The sequence below is a fragment of the Botryllus schlosseri genome, chromosome 3, assembly GCF_051294905.1.
Source record: "Botryllus schlosseri isolate E-star chromosome 3, Bs_hap1, whole genome shotgun sequence".
NCBI lineage: Eukaryota > Metazoa > Chordata > Ascidiacea > Stolidobranchia > Styelidae > Botryllus > Botryllus schlosseri.
In genome coordinates, this window is record NC_137238.1 from 34,434,554 (window position 1) to 34,456,001 (window position 21,448).

The 21,448-nt window shown below is 41.7% G+C and overlaps 13 non-coding genes across 13 annotated transcripts; all 13 read right to left on the bottom strand.

The window, feature by feature from the left end:
* Positions 1 to 1,154: 1,154 nt before the first annotated feature.
* On the bottom strand, positions 1,155 to 1,226 carry Trnae-cuc (transfer RNA glutamic acid (anticodon CUC)). Its single transcript has one exon. It is a non-coding gene; the product is annotated as a tRNA-Glu (tRNA).
* A 1,266-nt stretch (positions 1,227 to 2,492) lies between these two features.
* On the bottom strand, positions 2,493 to 2,564 carry Trnae-uuc (transfer RNA glutamic acid (anticodon UUC)). The gene has a single exon. It is a non-coding gene; the product is annotated as a tRNA-Glu (tRNA).
* A 341-nt stretch (positions 2,565 to 2,905) lies between these two features.
* On the bottom strand, positions 2,906 to 2,977 carry Trnae-cuc (transfer RNA glutamic acid (anticodon CUC)). The gene has a single exon. It is a non-coding gene; the product is annotated as a tRNA-Glu (tRNA).
* Positions 2,978 to 4,243: 1,266 nt separating this feature from the next.
* Trnae-cuc (transfer RNA glutamic acid (anticodon CUC)) lies at positions 4,244 to 4,315 on the bottom strand. Its single transcript has one exon. It is a non-coding gene; the product is annotated as a tRNA-Glu (tRNA).
* A 1,266-nt stretch (positions 4,316 to 5,581) lies between these two features.
* Trnae-uuc (transfer RNA glutamic acid (anticodon UUC)) lies at positions 5,582 to 5,653 on the bottom strand. The gene has a single exon. It is a non-coding gene; the product is annotated as a tRNA-Glu (tRNA).
* A 341-nt stretch (positions 5,654 to 5,994) lies between these two features.
* Trnae-cuc (transfer RNA glutamic acid (anticodon CUC)) lies at positions 5,995 to 6,066 on the bottom strand. Its single transcript has one exon. It is a non-coding gene; the product is annotated as a tRNA-Glu (tRNA).
* Positions 6,067 to 7,332: 1,266 nt separating this feature from the next.
* On the bottom strand, positions 7,333 to 7,404 carry Trnae-cuc (transfer RNA glutamic acid (anticodon CUC)). Its single transcript has one exon. It is a non-coding gene; the product is annotated as a tRNA-Glu (tRNA).
* A 1,266-nt stretch (positions 7,405 to 8,670) lies between these two features.
* On the bottom strand, positions 8,671 to 8,742 carry Trnae-uuc (transfer RNA glutamic acid (anticodon UUC)). Its single transcript has one exon. It is a non-coding gene; the product is annotated as a tRNA-Glu (tRNA).
* Positions 8,743 to 9,009: 267 nt separating this feature from the next.
* Positions 9,010 to 9,081, bottom strand: Trnae-uuc (transfer RNA glutamic acid (anticodon UUC)). The gene has a single exon. It is a non-coding gene; the product is annotated as a tRNA-Glu (tRNA).
* A 279-nt stretch (positions 9,082 to 9,360) lies between these two features.
* Trnae-uuc (transfer RNA glutamic acid (anticodon UUC)) lies at positions 9,361 to 9,432 on the bottom strand. The gene has a single exon. It is a non-coding gene; the product is annotated as a tRNA-Glu (tRNA).
* Positions 9,433 to 10,195: 763 nt separating this feature from the next.
* Positions 10,196 to 10,267, bottom strand: Trnal-caa (transfer RNA leucine (anticodon CAA)). The gene has a single exon. It is a non-coding gene; the product is annotated as a tRNA-Leu (tRNA).
* Positions 10,268 to 11,629: 1,362 nt separating this feature from the next.
* Trnae-uuc (transfer RNA glutamic acid (anticodon UUC)) lies at positions 11,630 to 11,701 on the bottom strand. The gene has a single exon. It is a non-coding gene; the product is annotated as a tRNA-Glu (tRNA).
* A 3,107-nt stretch (positions 11,702 to 14,808) lies between these two features.
* On the bottom strand, positions 14,809 to 14,880 carry Trnae-cuc (transfer RNA glutamic acid (anticodon CUC)). Its single transcript has one exon. It is a non-coding gene; the product is annotated as a tRNA-Glu (tRNA).
* Positions 14,881 to 21,448: the final 6,568 nt, after the last annotated feature.

Below are 21,448 nucleotides of genomic sequence, written 5' to 3' on the forward strand. Positions count from 1 at the left end.
AAATCCGGATATTTTCGGCCGACACTTGTCAGGGGACACTAGGAATTGCCAATTTTGTGTATTGATTTGTAACATGCAGTAGTATTCGTAGAATATGCATCACTCAAAATTGCTGGTAACTGATTTAATCCATGTTTTATTTGGAGGTACCGACGAATTTACTACCCCTGCAACCTAGAATTGAACGCGAGAGGCCTCTGGTAAAAGTCAGGAATCCTAACCCCCACACCATTCGTGACTGCGTCACGACTTAGAATTGAAAAATCCATAATTGTATTGGTCTAAAATGCAACATAAGACACTTACTTTTTAACATGCATATTATAGTAAACTTCGGCAAAATAATTTCGGTGCATGTTGTCGTTTCGCTACCAGTTCGGGAATCGAACCGTTTTCGTGATTTTATTCAAGTGTGTAGGCCTACACCCGGGCCGCCTGGGTGAGAGTCACGACCGCTAGACCAACTGCGATGGCGTTGGTGGGATGGGATGGTAGAATATGTGAGTGCATTGCTCTAAAATGCACTGTAAGACATTTCCTGGACTTGTAGTATGTTCAAATTGGGAATGCATCACCAAAGATTGATGGCAATGGTTTTGCTTCGCGGTAACAATGAAAGCATTTCCCAGGCCGGGAATCGAACTCGTGCCGACTTGGAGAAATCCACAAATCCCAACAGATATAGGTCTACCATCTGATATTGCGCCGGCGAAACATAATGGTTGACTTCAAAACTACATTGGTCTAAAATGCGCTATAAAAAGTCTTCTGTATTGGTATAGTATAGGCATGTTCTAATTTCGCCATATGCACCATTGAAAATTGATGTTAATGAATTTTACAATCCATGATCCCGAGAATGATTCCAGGAAAATAATGTAAGTGCACGTTGTCGTTTCGCAAAATTTAAAATAGTTTTCCCGCAGACCGGGAATCCAGCCCGGCCGCCAGAGTGAAAGCCAGGAATCCTGACCCCTAAACCATCTGGGAATGCTCCGGCAAAAACAAATACCTGACTTCATTGCGCTAAAAGTGCTCTGACACGGTTTATCGGATTGGAACAGTAGGCCACGCTGGTGTTTTAATATCGTTTTCAATGACCCTAAATTGCCGAAAACGAATTTATAACATAGTTTCGATAGCGAAAATTATAATTCCCAGACCGGGAATCGAACCCGGGCCGCCTGGGTGAGAGCCAGGAATCCTGACCCCTAGACCATCTGGGATTACGTTACGGTAACAGAATAGTTGAAATCATAATTGCATTTCTCTAAAGTGGGGTGTAAGAGATTTACTGGAATGTTAGTATGCAATTGAATAATACACACATATTGAAATAAATCCGGAAATTTTCGGCCGACACTTGTCAGGGGACACTAGGAATTGCCAATTTTGTGTATTGATTTGTAACATGCAGTAGTATTCGTAGAATATGCATCACTCAAAATTGCTGGTAACTGATTTAATCCATGTTTTATTTGGAGGTACCGACGAATTTACTACCCCTGCAACCTAGAATTGAACGCGAGAGGCCTCTGGTAAAAGTCAGGAATCCTAACCCCCACACCATTCGTGAATGCGTCACGACTTAGAATTGAAAAATCCATAATTGTATTGGTCTAAAATGCAACATAAGACACTTACTTTTTAACATGCATATTATAGTAAACTTCGGCAAAATAATTTCGGTGCATGTTGTCGTTTCGCTACCAGTTCGGGAATCGAACCGTTTTCGTGATTTTATTCAAGTGTGTAGGCCTACACCCGGGCCGCCTGGGTGAGAGTCACGACCGCTAGACCAACTGCGATGGCGTTGGTGGGATGGGATGGTAGAATATGTGAGTGCATTGCTCTAAAATGCACTGTAAGACATTTCCTGGACTTGTAGTATGTTCAAATTGGGAATGCATCACCAAAGATTGATGGCAATGGTTTTGCTTCGCGGTAACAATGAAAGCATTTCCCAGGCCGGGAATCGAACTCGTGCCGACTTGGAGAAATCCACAAATCCCAACAGATATAGGTCTACCATCTGATATTGCGCCGGCGAAACATAATGGTTGACTTCAAAACTACATTGGTCTAAAATGCGCTATAAAAAGTCTTCTGTATTGGTATAGTATAGGCATGTTCTAATTTCGCCATATGCACCATTGAAAATTGATGTAAATGAATTTTACAATCCATGATCCCGAGAATGATTCCAGGAAAATAATGTAAGTGCACGTTGTCGTTTCGCAAAATTTAAAATAGTTTTCCCGCAGACCGGGAATCCAGCCCGGCCGCCAGAGTGAAAGCCAGGAATCCTGACCCCTAAACCATCTGGGAATGCTCCGGCAACAACAAATACCTGACTTCATTGCGCTAAAAGTGCTCTGACACGGTTTATCGGATTGGAACAGTAGGCCACGCTGGTGTTTTAATATCGTTTTCAATGACCCTAAATTGCCGAAAACGAATTTATAACATAGTTTCGATAGCGAAAATTATAATTCCCAGACCGGGAATCGAACCCGGGCCGCCTGGGTGAAAGCCAGGAATCCTGACCCCTAGACCATCTGGGATTACGACGGTGAGGACAGTATGATTAAATTCATAACTGCATTGTTCTAAAACCTCACTGTGCTCTATCAATTTAGATACGCACCACCCAAAATTGCTGGAAATTTTTTTAATCTGTGGCACTTTTTCGCGGTACCGAAAAGTAGTAATTCCCATGAACACATTGGAGGAGCTTCGATGGCATAAATTCTGATTTACCGCATATTTTGTGTGATGAGGTGTATATATTTTCAAGTTTTGTGATCTCTTCACATTTTTGAATCCAGTATATTTATTATTATTTTGTCGGTACAAAAATTCCATTCCATGGTATCGCTTCGCTTCGCGATAACAAAAATACATTTTCCCAGACCGGGAATCGAACCCGGGCCGCCTGGGTGAGAGCCAGGAATCCTGACCCCTAGACCATCTGGGATTACGTTACGGTAACAGAATAGTTTAAATCATAATTGCATTTCTCTAAAGTGGGGTGTAAGAGATTTACTGGAATGTTAGTATGCAATTGAATAATACACACATATTGAAATAAATCCGGATATTTTCGGCCGACACTTGTCAGGGGACACTAGGAATTGCCAATTTTGTGTATTGATTTGTAACATGCAGTAGTATTCGTAGAATATGCATCACTCAAAATTGCTGGTAACTGATTTAATCCATGTTTTATTTGGAGGTACCGACGAATTTACTACCCCTGCAACCTAGAATTGAACGCGAGAGGCCTCTGGTAAAAGTCAGGAATCCTAACCCCCACACCATTCGTGACTGCGTCACGACTTAGAATTGAAAAATCCATAATTGTATTGGTCTAAAATGCAACATAAGACACTTACTTTTTGGCATGCATATTATAGTAAACTTCGGCAAAATAATTTCGGTGCATGTTGTCGTTTCGCTACCAGTTCGGGAATCGAACCGTTTTCGTGATTTTATTCAAGTGTGTAGGCCTACACCCGGGCCGCCTGGGTGAGAGTCACGACCGCTAGACCAACTGCGATGGCGTTGGTGGGATGGGATGGTAGAATATGTGAGTGCATTGCTCTAAAATGCACTGTAAGACATTTCCTGGACTTGTAGTATGTTCAAATTGGGAATGCATCACCAAAGATTGATGGCAATGGTTTTGCTTCGCGGTAACAATGAAAGCATTTCCCAGGCCGGGAATCGAACTCGTGCCGACTTGGAGAAATCCACAAATCCCAACAGATATAGGTCTACCATCTGATATTGCGCCGGCGAAACATAATGGTTGACTTCAAAACTACATTGGTCTAAAATGCGCTATAAAAAGTCTTCTGTATTGGTATAGTATAGGCATGTTCTAATTTCGCCATATGCACCATTGAAAATTGATGTAAATGAATTTTACAATCCATGATCCCGAGAATGATTCCAGGAAAATAATGTAAGTGCACGTTGTCGTTTCGCAAAATTTAAAATAGTTTTCCCGCAGACCGGGAATCCAGCCCGGCCGCCAGAGTGAAAGCCAGGAATCCTGACCCCTAAACCATCTGGGAATGCTCCGGCAACAACAAATACCTGACTTCATTGCGCTAAAAGTGCTCTGACACGGTTTATCGGATTGGAACAGTAGGCCACGCTGGTGTTTTAATATCGTTTTCAATGACCCTAAATTGCCGAAAACGAATTTATAACATAGTTTCGATAGCGAAAATTATAATTCCCAGACCGGGAATCGAACCCGGGCCGCCTGGGTGAGAGCCAGGAATCCTGACCCCTAGACCATCTGGGATTACGTTACGGTAACAGAATAGTTGAAATCATAATTGCATTTCTCTAAAGTGGGGTGTAAGAGATTTACTGGAATGTTAGTATGCAATTGAATAATACACACATATTGAAATAAATCCGGAAATTTTCGGCCGACACTTGTCAGGGGACACTAGGAATTGCCAATTTTGTGTATTGATTTGTAACATGCAGTAGTATTCGTAGAATATGCATCACTCAAAATTGCTGGTAACTGATTTAATCCATGTTTTATTTGGAGGTACCGACGAATTTACTACCCCTGCAACCTAGAATTGAACGCGAGAGGCCTCTGGTAAAAGTCAGGAATCCTAACCCCCACACCATTCGTGACTGCGTCACGACTTAGAATTGAAAAATCCATAATTGTATTGGTCTAAAATGCAACATAAGACACTTACTTTTTAACATGCATATTATAGTAAACTTCGGCAAAATAATTTCGGTGCATGTTGTCGTTTCGCTACCAGTTCGGGAATCGAACCGTTTTCGTGATTTTATTCAAGTGTGTAGGCCTACACCCGGGCCGCCTGGGTGAGAGTCACGACCGCTAGACCAACTGCGATGGCGTTGGTGGGATGGGATGGTAGAATATATGAGTGCATTGCTCTAAAATGCACTGTAAGACATTTCCTGGACTTGTAGTATGTTCAAATTGGGAATGCATCACCAAAGATTGATGGCAATGGTTTTGCTTCGCGGTAACAATGAAAGCATTTCCCAGGCCGGGAATCGAACTCGTGCCGACTTGGAGAAATCCACAAATCCCAACAGATATAGGTCTACCATCTGATATTGCGCCGGCGAAACATAATGGTTGACTTCAAAACTACATTGGTCTAAAATGCGCTATAAAAAGTCTTCTGTATTGGTATAGTATAGGCATGTTCTAATTTCGCCATATGCACCATTGAAAATTGATGTAAATGAATTTTACAATCCATGATCCCGAGAATGATTCCAGGAAAATAATGTAAGTGCACGTTGTCGTTTCGCAAAATTTAAAATAGTTTTCCCGCAGACCGGGAATCCAGCCCGGCCGCCAGAGTGAAAGCCAGGAATCCTGACCCCTAAACCATCTGGGAATGCTCCGGCAACAACAAATACCTGACTTCATTGCGCTAAAAGTGCTCTGACACGGTTTATCGGATTGGAACAGTAGGCCACGCTGGTGTTTTAATATCGTTTTCAATGACCCTAAATTGCCGAAAACGAATTTATAACATAGTTTCGATAGCGAAAATTATAATTCCCAGACCGGGAATCGAACCCGGGCCGCCTGGGTGAAAGCCAGGAATCCTGACCCCTAGACCATCTGGGATTACGACGGTGAGGACAGTATGATTAAATTCATAACTGCATTGTTCTAAAACCTCACTGTGCTCTATCAATTTAGATACGCACCACCCAAAATTGCTGGAAATTTTTTTAATCTGTGGCACTCTTTCGCGGTACCGAAAAGTAGTAATTCCCATGAACACATTGGAGGAGCTTCGATGGCATAAATTCTGATTTACCGCATATTTTGTGTGATGAGGTGTATATATTTTCAAGTTTTGTGATCTCTTCACATTTTTGAATCCAGTATATTTATTATTATTTTGTCGGTACAAAAATTCCATTCCATGGTATCGCTTCGCTTCGCGATAACAAAAATACATTTTCCCAGACCGGGAATCGAACCCGCGCCGCCTGGGTGAGAGCCAGGAATCCTGACCCCTAGACCATCTGGGATTACGTTACGGTAACAGAATAGTTTAAATCATAATTGCATTTCTCTAAAGTGGGGTGTAAGAGATTTACTGGAATGTTAGTATGCAATTGAATAATACACACATATTGAAATAAATCCGGATATTTTCGGCCGACACTTGTCAGGGGACACTAGGAATTGCCAATTTTGTGTATTGATTTGTAACATGCAGTAGTATTCGTAGAATATGCATCACTCAAAATTGCTGGTAACTGATTTAATCCATGTTTTATTTGGAGGTACCGACGAATTTACTACCCCTGCAACCTAGAATTGAACGCGAGAGGCCTCTGGTAAAAGTCAGGAATCCTAACCCCCACACCATTCGTGACTGCGTCACGACTTAGAATTGAAAAATCCATAATTGTATTGGTCTAAAATGCAACATAAGACACTTACTTTTTGGCATGCATATTATAGTAAACTTCGGCAAAATAATTTCGGTGCATGTTGTCGTTTCGCTACCAGTTCGGGAATCGAACCGTTTTCGTGATTTTATTCAAGTGTGTAGGCCTACACCCGGGCCGCCTGGGTGAGAGTCACGACCGCTAGACCAACTGCGATGGCGTTGGTGGGATGGGATGGTAGAATATGTGAGTGCATTGCTCTAAAATGCACTGTAAGACATTTCCTGGACTTGTAGTATGTTCAAATTGGGAATGCATCACCAAAGATTGATGGCAATGGTTTTGCTTCGCGGTAACAATGAAAGCATTTCCCAGGCCGGGAATCGAACTCGTGCCGACTTGGAGAAATCCACAAATCCCAACAGATATAGGTCTACCATCTGATATTGCGCCGGCGAAACATAATGGTTGACTTCAAAACTACATTGGTCTAAAATGCGCTATAAAAAGTCTTCTGTATTGGTATAGTATAGGCATGTTCTAATTTCGCCATATGCACCATTGAAAATTGATGTAAATGAATTTTACAATCCATGATCCCGAGAATGATTCCAGGAAAATAATGTAAGTGCACGTTGTCGTTTCGCAAAATTTAAAATAGTTTTCCCGCAGACCGGGAATCCAGCCCGGCCGCCAGAGTGAAAGCCAGGAATCCTGACCCCTAAACCATCTGGGAATGCTCCGGCAACAACAAATACCTGACTTCATTGCGCTAAAAGTGCTCTGACACGGTTTATCGGATTGGAACAGTAGGCCACGCTGGTGTTTTAATATCGTTTTCAATGACCCTAAATTGCCGAAAACGAATTTATAACATAGTTTCGATAGCGAAAATTATAATTCCCAGACCGGGAATCGAACCCGGGCCGCCTGGGTGAGGGCCAGGAATCCTGACCCCTAGACCATCTGGGATTACGTTACGGCAACAGAATAGTTGAAATCATAATTGCATTTCTCTAAAGTGGGGTGTAAGAGATTTACTGGAATGTTAGTATGCAATTGAATAATACACACATATTGAAATAAATCCGGATATTTTCGGCCGACACTTGTCAGGGGACACTAGGAATTGCCAATTTTGTGTATTGATTTGTAACATGCAGTAGTATTCGTAGAATATGCATCACTCAAAATTGCTGGTAACTGATTTAATCCATGTTTTATTTGGAGGTACCGACGAATTTACTACCCCTGCAACCTAGAATTGAACGCGAGAGGCCTCTGGTAAAAGTCAGGAATCCTAACCCCCACACCATTCGTGAATGCGTCACGACTTAGAATTGAAAAATCCATAATTGTATTGGTCTAAAATGCAACATAAGACACTTACTTTTTAACATGCATATTATAGTAAACTTCGGCAAAATAATTTCGGTGCATGTTGTCGTTTCGCTACCAGTTCGGGAATCGAACCGTTTTCGTGATTTTATTCAAGTGTGTAGGCCTACACCCGGGCCGCCTGGGTGAGAGTCACGACCGCTAGACCAACTGCGATGGCGTTGGTGGGATGGGATGGTAGAATATGTGAGTGCATTGCTCTAAAATGCACTGTAAGACATTTCCTGGACTTGTAGTATGTTCAAATTGGGAATGCATCACCAAAGATTGATGGCAATGGTTTTGCTTCGCGGTAACAATGAAAGCATTTCCCAGGCCGGGAATCGAACTCGTGCCGACTTGGAGAAATCCACAAATCCCAACAGATATAGGTCTACCATCTGATATTGCGCCGGCGAAACATAATGGTTGACTTCAAAACTACATTGGTCTAAAATGCGCTATAAAAAGTCTTCTGTATTGGTATAGTATAGGCATGTTCTAATTTCGCCATATGCACCATTGAAAATTGATGTAAATGAATTTTACAATCCATGATCCCGAGAATGATTCCAGGAAAATAATGTAAGTGCACGTTGTCGTTTCGCAAAATTTAAAATAGTTTTCCCGCAGACCGGGAATCCAGCTCGGCCGCCAGAGTGAAAGCCAGGAATCCTGACCCCTAAACCATCTGGGAATGCTCCGGCAACAACAAATACCTGACTTCATTGCGCTAAAAGTGCTCTGACACGGTTTATCGGATTGGAACAGTAGGCCACGCTGGTGTTTTAATATCGTTTTCAATGACCCTAAATTGCCGAAAACGAATTTATAACATAGTTTCGATAGCGAAAATTATAATTCCCAGACCGGGAATCGAACCTGGGCCGCCTGGGTGAAAGCCCGGAATCCTGACCCCTAGACCATCTGGGATTACGACGGGGAGGACAGTATGATTAAATTCATAACTGCATTGTTCTAAAACCTCACTGTGCTCTATCAATTTAGATACGCACCACCCAAAATTGCTGGAAATTTTTTTAATCTGTGGCACTTTTTCGCGGTACCGAAAAGTAGTAATTCCCATGAACACATTGGAGGAGCTTCGATGGCATAAATTCTGATTTACCGCATTTTTTGTGTGATGAGGTGTATATATTTTCAAGTTTTGTGATCTCGTTTCGATAGCGAAAATTATATTTCCCAGACCGGGAATCGAACCCGGGCCGCCTGGGTGAAAGCCAGGAATCCTGACCCCTAGACCATCTGGGATGACGCAGACAAGGCAGTATGATTTAATTCATAACTGCATTGTTCTAAAACCCCATATAACGAATTCGCCGTGCTCTATCAATTTAGATAGGCACCACCCAAAATTGCTGGAAATTAATTTAAACTATGGTACTTTTTCGCGGTACCGAAAAGTAGTAATTTCCATGACCGCATTGGAGGGGCTTCGATGGCATAAATTCTGATTTACCGCATTTTTTGTGTGATGAGGTGTATATATTTTCAAGTTTTGTGATCTCGTTTCGATAGCGAAAATTATATTTCCCAGACCGGGAATCGAACCCGGGCCGCCTGGGTGAAAGCCAGGAATCCTGACCCCTAGACCATCTGGGATGACGCAGACAAGGCAGTATGATTTAATTCATAACTGCATTGTTCTAAAACCCCATATAAGGAATTCGCCGTGCTCTATCAATTTAGATAGGCACCACCCAAAATTGCTGGAAATTAATTTAAACTAAACGGCGGGGGAGATAGTGTAGTGGTTACGATAAGCGCCCAGCTCGCAGGAGAACCGGGTTCGATTCCCGTCGGAGGTTTATCTGGGCTCCTCTTCCCCCGCCGTTGCCGTTCTTACGGCGACAAAAATGCCCAGTAAAAGACCCGACGAAAGAAAGTACTCACAAGGAATGGAAAGAACTAGTAGAAATGGACCCGGCTTCAAAGAAGATCAACATCGAAAAAGAACTGTAACATCGGGCACTCTAGGCCGAGGTGGATGTTAGTGTAAAGGATCGCTACTGATGCGTGTCGTTCGACATCCTCCTATCTGTTCATGACATCGCATTGTGTCTTATCGCATTGTACATTGTGTGTGACTTGTTCAGATAAAAATAATAACCCAACAATGTTATGTTATGTTATGTTACTATGGTAGATTTTCGCGGTACCGAAAAGTAGTAATTCCCATGAACACATTGGAGGAGCTTCGATGGCAAAAATTCTGATTTACTGCATTTTTGTGTGATGAGGTGTATATATTTTCAAGATATGTGATCTCTTCACATTTTCGAATCCAGTATATTTATTTTAATCTTGTCGGTACAAGAATTCCATTCCATGGTATCGCTTCGCTTCGCGATAACAAAAATTTATATTCCCAGACCGGGAATCAAACCCGGGCCGCCTGGGTTTGAGACAGGAATCCTGACCCCTAGACCATCTGGGATTACGCTACGGGATCATAACAGTTGAAATCAAAATTGCATTTCTTTAAAGTGGGGTTTAAGAGAATTACTGGAATGTTAGTATGCAATTGAATAATAGATTCATATTGAAATAACTCCGGATATTTTCGGCCGACACTTGTCAGTGGAAACTAGAAATGGCCAGGTTTGTGTATTGATTCGTCAGATGCAGCAGTATTCGTAGATATGCATTGCTTAAAATTGATGGGAAGTAGGGCTTTTTTGAATCTATTATAAGGCAATTTACGGATATGTGGTGGTAATGCATTCCAGATGATAGGTCCCGAGTAGTCTATTGATCTCTTTGTTAGGTTGCTATTGGGTGGGGGTAAGTAGATATTTCTTTTAAACGAGGATCTCGTGTAGTGGAAGTGGACATTTTGGCAGGCATGAAAAAGTCATCAAACGCATGAGGCAAACTATTGGAGAGAGAGAGAGAGAGAGAGTCTTTATTTTCATCGAACCAAAATACATAACAAACGGCAGTGATGGTGGTACAGAAAATATGCGTGCACAGTATTCGGTATTAGATAGGAATGATCGATAAGACCGTGAAGGTCATCTAGTCTGATCACACCAGCATCAAACAGGTACACTTGACTCTGAACAGTCTGGCTGTAAAAAAATGTTTAGTTAAGAAAGGAAAATAGAAAAAAATTAAACAATGGTAGCAAATGATCAATGAAGCAATGTCTGGGCGAGGTAGAGCAACAGTGTTAGTGTAACGACAAGAGGTGATCAAGTATGGCTTTTTTGAATCTATTATAAGGCAATTCACGGATATGTGGTGGTAATGCATTCCAGATGATAGGTCCCGAGTAGTCGATAGATCTCTTAGCTAGGTTGCTATTGGGTGGGGGTAAGTAGATGTTTCCTTTAGACGACGATCTCGTGTAATGGGAATGGACATGGAAAAATATTTGTGAATGACTTTTGATACTTCGTAGCGATATAGTTTGTCAACTTGCAAAATTCGGTGCTTACGGTAGTAAGGCGATAGTTTGGTACTTAAAGGTATAGATGAGATCAGCCGTATCGCAACGTTTTGCAGGGTTCGAATTCTGCACAAAAATGTTGTGCATGAACTTCCCCTTACTGCATTGTTCTAAAACCCGCTATAACACATCCGCTGTGTTCTTCTATCAATTTAGATATACACCACCCAAAATTGCTGGAAATTAATTTAAACTATAGTACTTTTTCGCGGTACCGAAAAGTAGTAATTTCCATGACCGCATTGGAGGGGCTTCGATGGCATAAATTCTGATTTACCGCATTTTTTGTGTGATGAGATGTATATATTTTCAAGTTTTGTGATCTCGTTTCGATAGCGAAAATTATATTTCCCAGACCGGGAATCGAACCCGGGCCGCCTGGGTGAAAGCCAGGAATCCTGACCCCTAGACCATCTGGGATGACGCAGACAAGGCAGTATGATTTAATTCAGTGGTTCCCAACCGGGGAGGAATTCCCCCCTTAGGGGGAATTTTGCGATTTTTAGGGAGGAATTCCACTTTAGAATTGCAACGAATTTCCCATGTTCATGTCCGAACTGTCATGTAGCCAACCCGTTATATCCGAGCGTATGCTCCTTTATGGCTGTTTTTATGCTGAAAGTATGTTCAAATTCTATTTGAAATCTCTTTTTCACATACAAATTCCCCCTTGTTTTTTTTAACTAGTTCAGATGTGCTGCAGTTTGTAAGACAATTTTGAAGGCCAGCGACGGCCCCTCAATCAAATATATCCTAAGCGAGCAAATGTTGTGCTGTATCTGTCACAACAAGGCCTCTAGTGAAAGTATAGCCTATTTATCTTAAATTTTCAAGTCAACATTTCCAGACAGTGACAAAATATTCCAACGACATCGATTCAAGCCAAAGAGATCGCTAGCCTTGCTTTATTTTTAGTGAACAGCTACCTGATCGAAAAAAGACATGTTAAACTTGGTGCAATGCTGCCGAAACGCAATGGGTGTCCTAAATTTCATTGAGCTCCAGCAGGGAATCTGATCACGTGTATGTTATATATCAGGGCTGTAAACAAGTCACGAGGCACCGAGTCACAAGGTCAATCTCACTTTCATAGTTTTGACTCGAGTCGAGTCATTTTCAATTCACCATTGAGTCAAATCCGAGTCCAAGTCACCGAGCAGAGGGTCGAATCCGAGTCATGGTATTATGACTCGAGTCCGTCCGAGCCCAAGTCATTGTGTTGACTGCTCAGTTTCCAGTTGAAGTCTTGCTAAACCCATTTTTTATAACTCTGTTTGGTGATATTGAATGATTTGGATTTATGATATACCGTACTAATTTTCCTCACTTTGAGCAGCTTCTTGTCGCATTTTCAAGTACCAGGACCAATAGACAAAATTCCAATAGGGTGGTCACTTTACTGTTATTCGAAATTACAATGAAATGTCGGTCTTGGCCGTCTTATAATCTCGAGTCATATGGCATGGTTCGAGTCATGCACAATGACTCGAGTCCAAGTCGAGTCAATACACAGATTATCTCGAGTCGAGTCGTTTCCGTATTTTCAGAAAATGACTCGAGTCATCAGAAAATGGTGACTCGAGTCAGACTCGAGTCCGGTCATAGTGGTCAACCCTGCTATATATGAAAGTACCAATAATATTGGAGAAATGCATACGCAAACTTGAGAAAAAAATCTCGAGACCAGTAAATTTATGCATACTGATTTTTCACAGCAGTTATATTATCGATTTGTGCATGGTAAGCCGAAAACACAAATGGAAGTGATGTGGGGGTCTGTTGAGTCAAGCCTTCCAGAATTTGTTTGATTGAGACCAAGACCATTGTTTTTGGAGGTCTACAAAGTGTTATTACAGCACTGCTGGAAACAAACACTCGGTACCGCCCGTCTTATTCTCTCAGTCAACAGGTGTTTGAGCGGTAAAAACGACATTTTTATTCATCGGGCAGATTTCTCCTAAGGGGGGAATTTCGGCTTAAATTTCGGCCAAGGGAGGCACGAGATGAAAAAGGTTGGGAACCACTGATTTAATTCATAACTGCATTGTTCTAAAACCCCGTATAACGAATTCGCCGTGCTCTATCAATTTAAATAGGCACCACCCAAAATTGCTGGAAATTAATTTAAACTATGGTAGATTTTCGCGGTACCGAAAAGTAGTAATTCCCATGAACACATTGGAGGAGCTTCGATGGCAAAAATTCTGATTTACTGCATTTTTGTGTGATGGGTAGGGCGATTTTTTTTTTGACATGTCAAAAAAAGTCAAAATTAGGTCAAAATTGAGGGGTTAGGTCAAAATTTGTCAAAAGTGTTTACAAAATCAAACATTTTTTTACCTCTACATTTCGTTTGTATCGTAGATTTTGCGCTGTCTGTGAACTTATCATTTGATAATTTACAGCTTGTAGCCTACTTTATAGGCCTACCGTTGTAAACAGCCCATCGTCTGCTCATTGTGAATCATGAACGGTCAAATGAAACAAATAGTGACATGGTTTTATGGTCAACGTACCGCAATATCCTAACTGAAGCAAGACTGCTTGGGTATTGCATGGTTCTTACATCCAGAAGCGCAAGCTGAAAAATTGTGATATAGACAACATTGTCAGAATGAAGCAACACGGTGCATCACCAGCAAGCAGTGTGCACACAACTTCACTGTTGTCAGCTAACAACTGCTGCTGTTGAACGTTCTTTCTCCATTCTTGGCAAGCTACTTAGTAAGAACAGACACTTTCCACCCGACATAGCACAGTGGTATAATCCGCGGCTGCAACACCAATGGGTGTGGGTTCGATTCCGACCAAGGTCGACTTCATAATTCGGATAGCTAAGTGTTGGAGGTTTACCTAGGCTCCTCCTCGCCACCTCATCCGCGTAAGCGGTGTCTTACAAAAAAGCCTAGAGGTGGGCCGTGCTATATGTTGGCAGTTACGGAAAATAATGAAGAATATCGGCCTGGTGTAAACGACCACAGTAGTCGACAAACACCATGAATACCACAAAACAAATACTTTCTGCCCGAGAATGTAGGAAAGTATCTTTCGTTGTACTACAACAAATTTTAATTATTCCACCATAATACGTAATGTAATTACTGCAATTCTTCATAGGGCCAGATTTCGTTAAAATGCTATTTTTTCATGTAAAAATTTGTCCGTTTTTGAGCCAAAAACGTTCTTTCAGGCCAATCTACTTTGTAAGGACAGACAGTTCCAATCAGAAATGAAGATAAGTAGTCCAATTTTAACATTATGTGGGAAAACACCTAATTTGCATACGTGAGGTCAAAATTTGGTCAAATTTCAGTTTTTTTAGGTCAAAAAAAGTCAAAATTTTGATTTTTTAGGTCAAAATCTTCCGTTTTTTAAGTAAAAAAAAATCGCCCTAGTGATGAGGTGTATATATTTTCAAGTTATGTGATCTCTTCACATTTTCGAATCCAGTATATTTATTTTAATCTTGTCGGTACAAGAATTCCATTCCATGGTATCGCTTCGCTTCGCGATAACAAAAATTTGTATTCCCAGACCGGGAATCGAACCCGGGCCGCCTGGGTGAGAGCCAGGAATCCTGACCCCTAGACCATCTGGGATTACGCTACGTGATCAGAACAGTTGAAATGATGATTGCATTTCTCTAAAGTGGAGTGTAAGAGAATTACTGGAATGTTAGTATGCACTTGAATAATAGATTCATATTGAAATAAATCCGGATATTTTCGGCCAACCCTTGTCTGGGGAAACTATAGAAATGGCCAAGTTTGTGTATTGATTCGTAATATGCAGTAGTATTCGTAGCATATGCATCACTCAAAATTGCTGGGAAACAATTTAATCCCTGATTTTTTTTCGAAGGACCGACGAATTTACTACCCCTGTGACCTAGAATTGAACGCGGGACGCCTTTGGTGAAATCCAGGAATCCTATAACCCCCCATCATTCGTGACTACGTCACGACCTATAATTGTAAAATCCATAATTGTATTGGTCTAAAATGCAACATAAGACATTAACTGGTTTAGTCCTATTGAAATTTTGACATGCTTAATATACTAAATTTCGGCAAAGTGCATGTTGTAGTTTCGCTATGGACCTGCTTAAAAAAAATTGCCAGATCGCGAATCGAACCGTTTTTGTGATTTCTATTCAAGTATGTCGGCCAACACCCGGGCCGCCTGGGTGAGAGTCATGACCGCTAGACCAATTGCGATAGCGTTTTTGAGATTGAATGGTATAATGTGTAAGTTAGAGTTACCATATTTTTGTGAAGCAAATTCCGCCCACTCCTTAGCGCCCACTAGCGGATTCAAAAATGATTCATAACACATTATCTGTCAATATGACGTCACACTAGCAATCTCTTGCCCAATGCCCATCGCCTACATACAGCAGCGGTACGCGAAGGTCTTCCATGTGGTACGAGACTGCAGGGCTGTGGAGTCGGTAAATTTTACCACCGACTCCGGCTCCGACTCCGACTCCACACATTTTCAATATACCGACTCCGACTCCGACTCCGACTCCTGAGTCTTCGAACGTACCGACTCCGACTCCGACTCCGACTCCTGGGTCTTTAAACGTACCGACTCCGACTCCCGACTCCGACTCCGACTCCAGCAATATTACCAATTTACTTCGAAAATTATATGCCGCATTGTCGGTTGAATGACTATCATACAACCATTAAACATATTCAAACATATGAATAACGGTGGCATGTTAAATTGTTTCATTGTGGAACAGCTCGAATTATCCACTATGCAATTAACATGAAAGAAAGATTTGCTAAATATCCTTCCCTTTTCAAGTTTTTATAACGTGGACTCTCTAATATCCTGAAATGTATGAATCATTCAAATATGGCAGATATCCAATAATGTATGATAAAATGTAGATAAAAAATCCAAGTGTAGCTCTTGTGTATGAGGTAGCAACTAATAAAAGAGATTGAACTTACTAATTTTGTCATTGCACACTATCCTGATTACAAGCACACACACTCTAACTACTAATAGACATTGGTCATAAATAGAATTTAGTTAAGTAGTCAAAGACCATAGCCTATGTCTAGTCTACACGTATTCAAGGATTGGGACTTGCAGTCTTTCTTAATCATTTGTTCGACCCAAACAGCTAAGCTACACTACAAATATTTTTCATTTTGTCAAGCGGGAAGCATCGTTTGGTCATATTTACATCATTTTTACAATTTTACAAAACCAGCCGATGCGTTTGCTCTGTCACAGTATCATGGTATAATTCCAAGAATTGCATCAATTTCGACTGCATCGCGAAAACGCATATTGCGATTTTCTTCCCCTGTGCAACCGAGTTGTAATTAATGTAGTAAGTAATGTCTAATTTTATCTATATCAGGGGTGGGCAACTTTGTCGGCCAGAGGGAAACATGAGATTTACGAACCATTGCGCGGGCAACTGGGATGTTGATAACCTTGTTTTAGTCGTCCGATAGGAGCAAACCGAATTAGGTAACATTGCAAACAATAGTTACGCTCTAAAATTGATAATATATCATGCAACTGTGCACTGCGCAATCAGGCCCTTGTCGCGCGAAGCGCGAAATTTTTTTGCAATATAATGCCTGAATTATATCAATAAATATGTTGCTAACATACATTGGGGGTCGCATTTGTATACCACTGGGCTCATTTGGCAAGGACAGGATTATTCGATGTTTAGAAATAGCAAAATCCATGGTATCAGTGAACATGCCTCTATCATTTTGTGCAAATGTTTTGTCGACGATCTCGCTGCGAGTGCACAAGCGAAGCCGTATCTCCTTTTTGCGAATATAGTTAGACTCAATGCTGTGAATAATATGTATTTTTAATTTTCAGAAGGGGGCTCAAATAGACCTACTGAATGCAAGAAATCTAGTGACAATGAATCACGCGAAGTACAGAGAATAATTTCAAGTCAAATAAATCAGCTATGAAAAAGTTCTACTTTATGGTCATATACGAAGATCTGGGATAAATGTGGCTGGCCCCTGGATACGCCAATGCGTCAGAACTGTTGTTTTAGTCATCATCAAATTTCGCGGTCATGCTATTCAAATTTTGGTTGGCCTTGCAATTGTACCTGATGTCATAAATAATTTCGAGAATTACCTCACAGGCCACACCTAACCTTCTCGCGTGCCAAATTTGGCCTGCGTGCCATGGGCTTGCCGCACGTGATCTGTATGGTTATTAATAACAGTGATTGGTGGTACATAAAAATTATATTGAAAATTCTTTGAAAGCAAATGTTTTCATGATAGAGAAGTTGGAGTCGGAGTCGGAGTCGAAGTCAGGGTCATTCTCACAAACTCCGACTCCGACTCCAGTCAGTATTTTCCCACCGACTCCGACTCCGACTCCGACTCCCGCTATTATAGTTTTCACGACTCCGACTCCGACTCCGACTCCATCAAGCGAAAATTACCCAGACTCCGACTCCGACTCCACCGACTCCGACTCCGACTCCACAGCCCTGTACGAGAGTAGATTCTGTTTCTTTTTTCGGCCGAGGGTAGCTATTCGTTCAGGTGGGTCATGATCGATTTTTAGTTTGGAGAAACCGCCGTCGACCTGGGTAGCGGCAATGTCACCAATAACGGCCAACGGAATAGAGATTTAGTCTTAAAGCATTTGGATTCCTACGTAACCAAATTCCGTTTTATTATATTTGATCACTAGAATTCCAAATGGACCCACTACAGAAATCATATACTGCGCCATAAAATGGGCAGTTTATTTTCTGTTTCGCTGCCTTAGGCAGCTGAACACGGTAGAAACATTTAGACCGCCTTTGACGCGCTTATATTATGTAGGTGGTACGCGAGCACTGCCTAAAACCTCGAAATGGTGCGTGGGTGAAAAAAGTTTGGGAACCACTGGTATGCAGGAATGGAGTGGAACATAGGTCAGGAATTGGGCCCTCTGTAATGTGAGCTCTGGTGATTGCTACTTGTTAGGATCTACGATAGATTTCCACACCGCCCGAATGAAATCGTCTGGCGGGGCGTGTCTGGCCTGTCGGGATTGTGTTTGACAGCCCTGCTATACTGTTGGGTCGGTGCGACTATCTCATTATGCGTTTTAATCGGTCCGAAACAACATTTTTCTGCCCCGGGGTTAGTATGTTCAAATTGGGAACGCATCGCCTAAGATTGCTGGCAATGGTGTTGGTCCGCGGCACCAATGAAAGCATTTTCCAGACCGGTAATCGAACTCGTGCCGCCTGGGAGATATCCAGAAAACCCCACGATTGAAAATTGCTGAAAATGAATTTTATAATCCGAGATCCCGAAAATGATTCCGGGAAAATATTGTAAGTGCATGTTGTCGTTTCGCAAAATTTGAAATAGTTTTCCCACGGACCGGGAATCCAGCTCGGGCCGCCTGAGGGAAAGCCAGGAATCCCGACCCCTTAACCATCTGGGAATGCTCCGGCAACAACAAATACCTGACTTCATTGCGCTAAAAGATATCTGTTAAATTTACCGGATTTGAACAGTAGGCCAGGCCGGTGTTTTATTATCGTTTTGCATTACCCAAAATTGCCGAAAACGAATTATATAACATGTTATAGTTTCGATAGCGAAAATTTTAGTTCCCAGACCGGGAATCGAACCCGGGCCGCCTGGGTTAAAGCCAGGAATTCTGACCCCTAGACCATCTTGGATTACGCTGGCGAGGCAGTATTATTAAATTCATAATTGCATTGTTCTAAAACCCGGTATAACAAATTCCCTGAGTTCAATCAATTTAGATATGCACCATCTAAAATTGCTGGAAATTTATTTAAACTGTGGCACTTTGTCGCGGTACCGAAAAGTAGTCATTCCCATGACCGCTTTGGAGAAGCTTCGATGACATAATTTCTGATTTATCACATTTTTTGTGTGGTGAGGTTGTATATTTTCTACTTTCGTGATCTCTTCACGTTAACAAAACAGTACATTTATTGTTATTTTGTCGCCTCAAGAATTTCATTCCATGTTATCGTTTCGCGATAACAAAAATATAAATTCCCAGACCGGGAATGGAACCCGGGTCGCCTGGGTGAGGGCCAGGAATCCTAACTCCCCACCATTTGTAACTACGTCACGACTTAAAATTGTAAAATCCATAATTGTATTGGTCTAAAATGCAACCTAAGACATTAACTGGTTTAATACTAATGAAATTTTGACATGCATACTATACTAAATTTCGGCAAAATAATTTCAGTGCATGCTGTCGTTTCGCTATACTTCAAAAAAATTACAAGATCGGGATCGAACCGTTTTTGTGATTTTTATTCAAGTATGTAGGCCAACATCCGGCCGCCTGGGTGAGTGTCATGACCGCTAGACCAATTGAGACTGCGTTGGTGAGATGGAATGGTATAATCTGTCAGTTAGGGTTACGGTATTTTTGTAAAGCAAATTCCGTACATTCCTTAGCGCCCACTAGCGGATTCAAAAATGAGGTTTAACACATTATCTGTCAATATGACGTCACACTAGCAAACTCTTGCCCAATGCCAATCGACTATATACAGCAGTGGTACGCCAAGGTCTTCCAGGTGGTACGAGAGTAGATTCTGTTTCTTTTTTCGGCCGAGGGTAGCAATTAGTTCAGGTGGGTCATGATTTTTAGTTTGAAGAAGCTGCCGTCGTCGTTTGTAGGGGCAATTTCACCAATGCCGGCCTACGAAAAAGAAATTTAGTCGCAAAGCATTTGGATTCTTACGTAACCAAATTCCGTTTTATTATATTCGATCACTAGAATTCCAAATGGATCCACTACAGAAATCATATACTGCGCCTTAAAATGGGCAGTTTATTTTCTGTTTCGCTGCCTTCGGCAGCTGAACACGGTGAAAACATTTTGACCGCCTTTGACGCGATTATCTTATCTAGGTGGTACGCGAGCACTGCCTAAAACTTCGAAATGGTGCGTGGGTGAAAAAAGGTTGGTAACCACTGGTATGCAGGAATGGAGTGGAACATACGTCATGAATTGGGCCATCTGTAATGTGAGCTCTGGTGATTGCTACTTGGTGGGATCTAAAATAGATTTCTACACCGGCCGAATGAAATCGTCAGGCGGGCCGTGTGTGGCCTGTCGGGATTGTGTTTGACAGTCCTGGTATACTGTTGGGTCGGTGCGACTATCTGATTATGTGTTTTAATCAGGTCCGAAACAACATTTTTCTGCCCCGGGGTTAGTATGTTCAAATTGGGAATGCATCGCCCAAGATTGCTGGCAATGTTGTGTTGTTTCGCGGTACCAAAGAAAGCATTTCCCAGATCGGGAATCGAACTCGTGCCGCCTGGGAGAAATCCAGGAATCCACACGATTGAAAATTGCTGAAAATGAATTTTATAATCCGAGATCCCGAAAATGATTCCGGGAAAATGTTGTAAGTGCATGTTGTCGTTTCGCAAAATTTAGAAGTTTTCCCCCAGGCCGGGAATCCAGCTCTGGCCGCCTGGGTGAAAGCCAGGAATCCTGACCCCTAGACCATCTGGGACTACATCGGACATGATTTAATTCATAAAGGCATTGTTCTAAAACCCCGTATAACAAATTTGCTGTGCTCTATGAATTTAGATGTGCACCACCGAAATTTGCTGGAAATTAATTTAAATTTTGGTACTTTTTAACGGTACGGAAAAGTAGTAATTCCAATGAACACATTGGAGGAGCTTCTATTTCATAATTCTGATTTACCACACTTTTTGTGTTATGAGGGGTGTATATTTTTAAGTTTTATGATCTCTTCACATTTTCTAATCTAGTATATTTATGGTTATTTTGTCGTTACAAGAATTCCATTCTATGGTGTCGCTTCGCGATAACAAAAATCTATGTTCCCAGACCGGGAATCGAACCCGGGCCACCTGGGTGAAGGCCAGGAATCCTGACCCCTAGGCCAGTGGTTCCCAACCTTTTTCGACTCATCGCCCCCTTTTGAAGCTCAACACCGATCATCGCCGCCCAAATAATGGGAATCGAAAAATGGGCATAGAAGCTGGGATCACCGGTGAGTTGACTAATAAAAAAGGCCAACTTTTCCGCTCGACCTGGAAATACACTTTTGCAGCTAAATTTTCGTGAGTTGACTACAAAAAAAGTCATTTCTCCAGCTTGACTCCAATCACGACC